Consider the following 10,240-nt stretch of genomic DNA (forward strand, 5'->3'; position numbering starts at 1 on the left):
TTTACAAGCAGGATAATCTTCCTCTGTAATTGGTAATATCTTCCTCTTATCCTGATTAACCTTATAACCAGACATTTCTCCATATTGTACCAAACCTTATATTCTCTTCCTTTATTTTAATCCCACTAATTTTATAATTTTGTCTTATAGCTTGGGCTAGCGGTTCTATCACCAATGGTGACAAAGGACAACCTTGCCTAGTGGAGCGTGTTAAATTAAACGTATCTGAAATTTGTCCATTCGTCACCATCCTCACCAAGGGATTTTTATACAAGTCTTTAACCCAACCAGGTAAAAAAGGTCCAAACTTAAATCTTCAAGTACTTTAAATAAAAAGTACCTTTCAACTCGATCAAAGGCTTTTTCCGCATCTAATGCCACTCTCATTGATTCATTCAAACAATGTCTTGACACATTAATCAACGTCAACAGTCTAACAATATTTTCAGAAGAAAATCTATTCTTAATGAAACCTGCTTGATCAACATGTATTAAACGTGATAAATACTTTGCAAGTCTATTAGCTTGGATAACATAACATATAACATAACAATTACAGCACGGAAACAGGCCATTAGGCCCTTCTAGTCCGCACCGAACCAAACACCCCTTTCTAGTCCCACCTCCCTGCACAATGCCCATAACCCTCCATCTTCTCATCCATATACTTGTCCAACCTTTTCTTAAATAATACAATTGACTCCGCCGCCACTATTTCTCCCGGAAGATCATTCCACACGGCTACCACTCTCTGAGTAAAGAAGTTCCCCTTCATGTTACCTCTAAACCTCTGCCCCTTAATTCTTAACTCATGTCCTCTTGTTTTAATCTTTCCTCCTCTTAACGGAAATAGTCTATCCACATCCACTCTGTCTATCCCCTTCATAATCTTAAATACTTCTATCAAATCCCCTCTCAACCTTCTACGCTCCAAAGAATAAAGACCTAATCTGTCCAATCTCTCCCTATACTCTAGATGCTTAAACCCAGGTAACATTCTGGTAAACCTTCGCTGCACTCTCTCCACTCTGTTTATATCCTTCCTGTAATTAGGCGACCAGAACTGCACACAGAACTCCAAATTAGGCCGCACCAACGTCTTATACAATCTCAACATCACCTCCCAACTCCTAAATTCCATGCAATGATTGATAAAGGCCAGCATACTAAAAGCCTTCTTCACCACCCTATTCACGTGAGTTTCTACCTTCAGGGAACGATGTACCGTTACTCCTAAATCTTTCTGCTCTTCTGTATTCCTCAATGCTCTCCCATTTACCACATATGTCCTATTCTGATTCTTCTTACCAAAATGAAGCACCTCACACTTATCAGCATTAAATTCCATCTGCCATTTTTCAGCCCACTTTTCTAAGCAGCCCAAATCCCTCTGCAATCCTTGAAAACCTTCTTCATTATCCACTATTCCACCTATCTTAGTATCGTCTGCATATTTACTAATCCAATTCACCACCCCATCATCTAGATCATTAATGTATATAACGAACAACAATGGGCCCAATACAGATCCTTGAGGCACACCACTGGTCACCGGCCTCCAACCTGACAGACAATTATCCACTACCACTCTCTGGCCTCTCCCTTTCAGCCAATGTTCAATCCATTTGACTATCTTAAAATTTATACCTAAAGACTGCACCTTCCTAACTAACCTTCCATGTGGTACCTTATCGAAGGCCTTACTGAAGTCCATATAGACAACATCCACTGCGCTACCCTCATCCACATTCCTAGTCACCTCTTCAAAAAATTCAATCAGATTGGTCAAACATGACCTTCCTCCCACAAATCCATGTTGAGTGCTCCTGATCAGACCCTGTCTATCCAGATGTTTATAAGTACTATCTCTAAGAATTTTCTCCATTAATTTACCTACCACAGACGTCAAACTTACAGGCCGATAGTTGCCAGGCTTCCTCCTTGAACCCTTTTTAAATAACTACTATCTTATAATCTACATTTAATAAAGATATTGGTCGATATGAGGCAACTTTCATTGGGGCTCGTTCTTTTTTGCAATAGCTAAGTCTAGGTCTAGAAAAGGATTCTGGAAATGCTTTTGCTCTTCTGTAGCTTGTTTAAGAACATCCACCAAAAATTCTTTATAAAACCCTCCTGTAAACCCATCTTCTCCAGGTGATATTCAATATAGCTTCTTCAATTTCTAAGAAATTGAAAGGAACTTCCAATTCTGTCCTATCTTTATCGTCCAAAACTGTTATCTCCAAACTACCTAAAAAAGACTCAACACGTTCCTCATCCTGACTTACTTCAAAAGGATATAAATTCTGGTAAAATGAGTGAAATTCATCATTCATTTTCTGAGGTTTAAAAGTGACTCCTGTATTATCTCATCGCATTTATTGTCCTTGATGCCTGTTCAGTCTTTAATTGCCGAGCGAAAACCTTATGCGCTCTTTCTCCTTACTCATAGTATCGCTATTTGGATCATTGTATTAATTTTTCATATTTATATGTTTGCATTATATTATAACAGTTTCAACTGAATCAAAAAAGTCTTTTTATCCACAGTCGAATTTCATTGGAATTCCTTCTCTCAAATTGTTATTTCCTTCTCCAAATTTTGCCTCTCTGCCAAATGCTGTGTCTTAATTCTTGCAGTATAATTGATTATCAGACCTCTTAAATAAGCTTTTAAAACATCCCACAAAACAAATTTACTTTGTACTGAATATGTATTAATTTGAAAATAAGACTGAATATGGTCTTTGATATAACTTAGAAACTTTGGTTGCTTCAATAACATCCCATTAAACCTTCACCGATAAGGGGTGTCTACATTATGCAAACCAGAACATGTGCAGGTGCACAATCCTTTATCCAGAACCCTTGGAGGGGTCACTGTGGTTCGGCTTTCAGATTTTTCTGGATTTTGGAAAGCTAGATTTAAGCCCACCCGAATCGTGCTGCTGTATCCATTCCCTTCCAGTCATGCTGCCATTTCCCTCACCCACCCCTCTCCCACCTGACTTGAGCTGCTGTCTCTCTCCCCACTTGCTGGTGTTTGGAACTTTCTGGATTTTAGATGTCTGGATAAAGGATTGTGTACTTCTACTTAACAATGAAGAATGATCAGACAAATCCTACTCTTATACTCTGCATGTATAAATCTACCCTGTAATTATACTGACATTAAGCAAAAGTCGATTCTCGAAAAAGAATCATGTCTGGGTGAATAAAAATAAAAGTCTTTTTCTGTCAGAATTAACTTCCTCCACATTTCTACCAAATTCAAATCTTTCATTGAGTCTAACATCCATTTAGCTATTTTGGTTCCTTGTATAGTTTTTGGAAATTTATCCAACACTCAATTAAAATCCCCACCAACCAAAATATTTTCATTAGCTTGACCCAGATTCAAAAAAGTTTCAAAACTAACATCTTCATCATTTTCAATGGGTGGATAAACATTCATCAAAGTCCATGCTTCAGCAAAAATTTTACATTTCACCAACAGCTCTCTACCCAATGTGGCAGAGAATGATTCCAACTGAAACGGTATCATCTTATGAACCAAAGTATCAACTCACCTCGAGCTTTCGAATTAAATGGAGATGAAAAACATGTCCGACCCAATCTCTTTTCAATTTCATATGTTCTTTCTCAGCCATATGAGTTTGTTGCAAAAAAGCAAGATCAACCTTCATTTTCTTTATATATGCCAATATTCCCTTCCTTTTCATCGGATTATTAAGTCATTTAGCATTAAAGGTCACAAAATTTAAATGAGCCATAACTTAATTTCCTCCCGAGATTGACACTTCACACAGCAATTACAATTAGGTATAAATTTTTTAAAAACCCAAAACCCTCTTTCAAACAATAAGAAACCCCTGTAAAAAATGTAAAAACCTAAGAGCCCAAGAGTCGGATCCGCCTCTGTGGACCAGGTGCAGTCAATCCCACAAGTGGCAGATGACTTTAGAAGTAGTAGAGTCAACCATCACCCCTCCAACCGAACATTAAAACCCATAAGTCATCCCAGTGATAACACCCACATTGAGCTTGAGCTTCATCTTCAACATCACTCACCAATTCTGATTCCAACTTCTTTTTCCCGTTCCCATTCTCAATGTTATCCTCGGACATTTTCCCCATCGATTCCTTCAAATCTGGGAAGGAATTTGCAAAAGATAATGCACCATAAGAACTCTCAAAACATTGAGACTGATCTCGCCCATAAGTCACCTTAAATATCATCAGATACCAAAAAGTAAACTTGTACCCTTTCTTTCACAGCACTGCTTTGACCAGATTAAACTCTTTCCATCACTTAATAATCTCCCGACTTAAATCAGCATAAAAGCTGATCAAGGCAACTTTCTGATCCGCAAGCCACAATATAATTTCTCTTTCCTGATATCACAAACATCTTAAAAGAACTGCTCTTCACATTTGACCCAGAAAAGGTTTTCTCCTTCACACCCTATGAGCCCGATCTAAAAAGACTCGACTCCCAACATCTCTGGAATCCATTTCCAAAAATAATTTTACAGGATCTGAACCTTCAATATCTTCCGGTAAACCAACTATCTTAATATTATTACAACAACTTTGATTTTCCAACAAATCAATGTTTTTTAACAAATCTCTCTTCTGGACATCCCAGCCTGTAAACAAATCCTCAATATGATCCATTCTCTCCACATAATGGTGGTCCACACGGTCCTTACAGTCAATAGAAATGTCTTCTATCTTCTTAAATTGACCTTGTCCAGTGTCCACTGCAGTTAAACTCTTATTAATATCAACTTGAATAAATGTAATTTCTTCACACATACCAGCCATTATTTCCTTTATACCAGCAAATTGATCATTTAAAGTTTCAAAATTTTAGGTCATAGAAGACATCATCTTTTCATTTGGTTGGATCAGTTCTGTAGACATGAAGTTGACTTCTATCCCTGTTGCAGGGGCCTTGAAGATTGGGGAAGGTGTCTGTGGTTAAACAACAGCTTTAATTGAAGGAGATGTTCTTAAAGCCTAAGGCCTTCCTTCAGTGAGTCCAACTGCAGCAAGTAGTCATTCTTGCTCTTCTTCTTCTCGAATTTCTGAGTTGTCCTCCTCCACCTCATACCTGGCAGCCCTACTGTGGATCTGATCCAGAATTTCCTGCATGTGATAACATCCATCCATGCTGAGAAGCTCAGTAGCACGCAGGGGAGCATCTCCAGATGGGGCGCTGCATACTGTCAGTCGTCTTCCTGTTAATTCGTGCTTGCATTTGGGCACCCACCCCCCCCGCTCTCCTTAGTCAAGCCAGGCTCGGGTCAGATTCCATGCTCGCGCTCCTCCTGGCCCACCGCCAGGCCAAAGATCTTGGCGACATCTTGCATCTCTGGATGCGCAGAGGATGCGGACGTTTCTTCCAGCTTCTCCCGAGTTCCATGTTGAGGATTCGGATCTATCTCTAACTGCTCCTGAGGTTCCTTCTGAAAGGTCGGCCTTGCTTCTTCTGCACTTTTCAAAGGTTGAAAACCTAGGTTTTTTTCCTAAGTTGCTGGTAATGAAATGGTATTGAATGTACTGACTAGTACAGGCATGGGCTGGCCCACCCTCCTGATGACATCCTCTCCTACACTCCTCCCTGGACTCCTCCCCTGTGATCCAGGCCATAAAGGTCGAGCCACCTCTTCCATCCCTTCACTTCCCTCACTTGGACCCGGGCCTGCAGTCTTGTGTATAATAAAGCCTATCATTCCCCTCAGTCTTTGTCTCTGTGATTATTGGGGCAACTGTCAGTGCCCAACACTGCTTTTTTCCTTTCTTCATTTCCAGAATCCTACAGTAGAAAATTACTCTTCAAAACACTGATAAAGTCAAAAAAGTCACTACAGTTCGAGTATTGAACAGTTCAGTCAGGGAGAGGTGTCTTCTCATGTCATTTTCCGATGCCATCTTTCCACGACCCCGCACCCCCCTCCCCTCAGCTGACTCCTTGAACACCATCCAATCCAAGGACTCTAGGCAGCCCTGCAGCTGTCTTCCCTCCCGTGACCACCTTCTGGTTGTCCTGATGTCGTAAGTGTTGTGAGCAATTTTAGGCCCCATTTCTAAGAGAGGATGTGATGGCCCAGAGGTTGTTTGCAAGAATGATCCTGGGGATGAGAGGAATAATGTTGGAGGAGCATTTGATGGTTCTGGGCCTGGACTCGCCAGTGTTTAGAAAGATGAGGCAGGACCTCATTGAAATCTGATGAATAGTGAAAGAGCTGGAGAGAGAGGATTTTGCCAGTCCTGCGAGAGTTTAGGATCAATGGGCACAACCTCAGAATAAAAGGATGTCTGCTTAAAACGGAGATGGAGAAACATTTTCATCTAGAGCAGTGATTTTCAAACTCCTCCTCCACACCCCCAGCCCCACCCCCCGGATAATATTCCACTTAATCCTTGTGCCAGAAGTGCTCTGTTAGTAAGGGATTACTTAAGGTGGAATGTGATTGGAAAGAAAAAGTTTGAAAACCACTCTTTTAATTGTACGTCATTGACTTGTTCTGTGTGTGGTTTCATAACTCCAGAGGAAATGGGCCAATGAGAGTTTTCCTCAAGCAAAATATTTCCTTCACAATTAGGTCCATTGCAGTCTTTCTCAGCCTTTTTTCTCATTCATATGCCACTTTAAACAATCTCTTACTCATTTTTTGACACTCCAAGGAATAAAGTCCCAACCTGTTCAACCTTTCCCTGTAGCTCAACTCCTGAAGACCTGGCACCTTCCAAGTAAATCTTCTCTGCACTCTTTCAATCTTACTAATACCCTTCCTGTAGCTAGGTGACCAGAACTGCACACAATACTCCAAATGTGGCCTCACCAACATCTTATAAAACCTCACCATAACTTCCCAACTCCTATTTTCTTTTTGTTAATTAATGAAGGCCAAGATGACAAAAGCTGTCTTTAGAACCCTGTCGTCCTGTGACACCACTTTCATGGAATTATGTAACTGTGTTTTATCTCTTGCTGCAGATTTGTATAACTTCTCTGTTCAATTTCATAATGTTGGCTTCTGGACTATTTTATTGTGCCCCTTGATCTAGAGAGTTCTGGCAGAGCAAAGCAATTTTGTTTTCTTTTGTCAGCTCAAATTTTGTCACATTGATCCAAAAACAAGTATTTTCACCATTCCTTCATTTCAGATTCTCTGCAGCTGTGGTATTGTACCTCACAGTGACGGCATCATGTTTGTCTTGTTTATCCTTTTCTCCTCCATCCAGACAGATGTGTTGATCAATGAGTCGACTCCACTCATCCAGCACCACTGCCATTTCTGCTGCTCGGGCTTTTCACCTCACGTATTCATTTTGTTATTTCCCTTCTTCTTTTTCTCAGCAAAGAGAATCCGGTTTGTTTGATCATCTTTCTGAATCCCAGTGAAAGGTTATCGACCTGAATGTTTCAACTCCGATTATTTTTCCAGTAGATGACCTGCTGAGTATTTCCAGCATTGAGTTTTTATTTTACTGCCTTGGTGTATTACTGAGTGCTTTGAATGGGAGAAGAAATGTGGGCTGTGTTAAGTAAAGATGTCTAGATTATGGAGTGGATTTAGAAAAATAGATGTAAATGTGGAGGGTTCATGGAAATAGTTTAGTAATCTTTTCGAATTTTGAAGTCTCCTGCCGGAAAGCGTGGAATACTCACGGGGTTTAATTCAAACCTGCCGGCAGAAAACTCTTAATGATGTCCCACTTTGTCCCGTGGAGCCCAGCACATATAATCATAGGACAGTTTGCAGCATGGAAACAGGCCATATCGATCCTTTGAGTCTGTGCCAGTTCACATGAACAATTCCACTAGTTTTCCCCTCCAACACTCTGGCCATATCCCTCCAACACCGTCATATCCATGTACACATCCAACCTTCTCTTAAATGACAGAAAGGACCCTGCCGCAGTTCTCTCTTCTGGAAGATCATTCCATTCTGCCACCACGCTCTGAGTGAAGAAGCATCCTCTAACATTCCTAAAGTTTTGCACCCTTACCTTGAACTCATGCCCTCTTGTTCCAACCTCCCCTGCCCTCAGGGGAGAGAGTCTACTCACGTCTTGTCTATCTATTCCTTTCATAATTTTGAATACCTCTATCATAACCCCCTTCAACCGTCTACATTCCAATGAATAAAGTCACTGTCTCCTTAATCTTTCTCTGTCCTCTAGATGTTGTAAGCCACGTAACATTTTTGTAAATCTTTTCTGCACCCTCTCCACCTTATCTATTTCCTTCCTCTATTTGGAGACCAGAACTGAAAACAATTCTCCAAACCTGGCCTCACCAATGCCTTAAACAGTTGCAGCATCACTTTCCAGCTATACTCTAGTCTATGCTATGATTTATGAAGGCCAGCAGACCATATCTCAGGATAAGACCCACTGTCTTAACATCCCTCATATGCAAGATTTTGCCTCCCATCTTCACAATTTCTGTGCTTTCTCCAAGGTTGATCTTGTCATAAGATACCATCAGATCCCATCCATAAGGAAGACATTCCTAAAACGGTGATTATTACCCCTTCTGGGCTTTTTGAATGTCTTAGGATGCCACTTGAGTTGAAGAATGGTGCTCACACCTGCCAGCGGGTTATAGGTACTTTGGGCAGAGATTTAGGGTTCCCTTACATCTACTTGGATAACATCTTGTAAAAACAATGCCATCACGAATATGCTGTCCAGACTGACTATATATAATATTCAGGGTGACATTAATATTCCTGAATTACCCAGTGTCCAGGCAATGGGCCCCGATGTTCAGGCATACAGTATGGCCATTACTAACCTGACATACAGCAGGGGGCAGCACAAATTGGTGGCCAACCTTACTTTGTGACATGTCTTTGGGCTACATTAGACCAATGTTTCCTGCATCTTGGAGGAAACACCTTATTGATCAGAGACACAGCTTATCTCATCCATCCATCAGAACATCTGTCAACCTCATGTTAAGTAAATATGTATAGCATGGACTGCGAAAAGGCATCGTGCAATGTGTTTGCACATGTACCTCCTGCCAGGCTGCCAAGATTCAGTGCCACACTAAAGCACCTCTTCAACATTTCCCGCCAGTATGCAGGGAGTTGGAACACGTGCATGTGGACCTGCTTGGACCATTGCCAGAATCTCAAAACATGAGATACATTCTCACAGTTGTAGAACATTTCACGTGCTGGCCAGAGGCCATCCCGTTGCCATCCAGTGACACTGAGACAAGGGCCAGAGCATTCATCGTCAACTGGATGGCTAGATTTGGTTTTCCGACACAATAATTCAGTCCGTGGAACACAATTCACTCACATTCCCACTGGCAATGCGCTCACATTCCCAAAGTCCACTTTGAAGGCCCGACTCACTGGTCCCAATTAGGTTAATGAGTTGCCATGCGTTCTTTTGGGAGTGCACACAGCTCCAAAATAAATACGTCTGCATTGTCCGCAGAGATGGTTTATTGTACGGTCCTTACAGTTTCATGGGACAATCATTTCCCAACCAACTCTGATCTGAATATCCTTTGGCAGCTTCAACATGTTATCGCGATCAGCAAAGCTTTTCCTACCCATTGGCTTGGATCCCCTTAACAGAATGTGCCCCACCACTCCTGGACGCTGATTTTGCTTTTGTGCGCAGACAGTACCCAGGAGTGCTGTTACAACGACCGTATGACAGCCTTTTCCACGTGGTGAAGAAGGATGGATTTGAGTATACTTTGGATATTGGGGGACATTCGCAGCTGTTTAGTTTGAAAAGACATAAGCCTGCCCATGTGGATCCCGCTTCAACCTTTCAGTGCCCCCATCCCAGATGATGAGGGTGTCCACCTAAGGTGAATGCAGCTGGTGTTTTACTTTCTGGCGACGGTTCTGGGGGGGTGTAGCAGCTGTGAAGCGGGCCGAGTGGGCATGGTTCTTTGGTGGGCGCATGAAATCATAAGGCAGACAGCTGGGAACTCATACATTTAATTGACCGCATCTACGTGGTGTTGAGTGCTGAGGAACAGCACGTTGATCTGTGAATTCTCCTGCTGGAAGGTGCGGGACACTCAGGGATTAATTTAAACCTGTGGTCCCGTGGATCTGCAACAAACTCATAATGATGTCCCACCTTGGCCCATGGAACCCACGACACGCTGTAAATAGAAGAAGCCTGTAAAGACTGAATAAAGCAGTCTTGTGTTGACTAACCTGGTATGTGTGTGTGTGTGTGTGTG

This window comes from Narcine bancroftii, unplaced genomic scaffold (assembly GCF_036971445.1).
Source record: "Narcine bancroftii isolate sNarBan1 unplaced genomic scaffold, sNarBan1.hap1 Scaffold_77, whole genome shotgun sequence".
NCBI lineage: Eukaryota > Metazoa > Chordata > Chondrichthyes > Torpediniformes > Narcinidae > Narcine > Narcine bancroftii.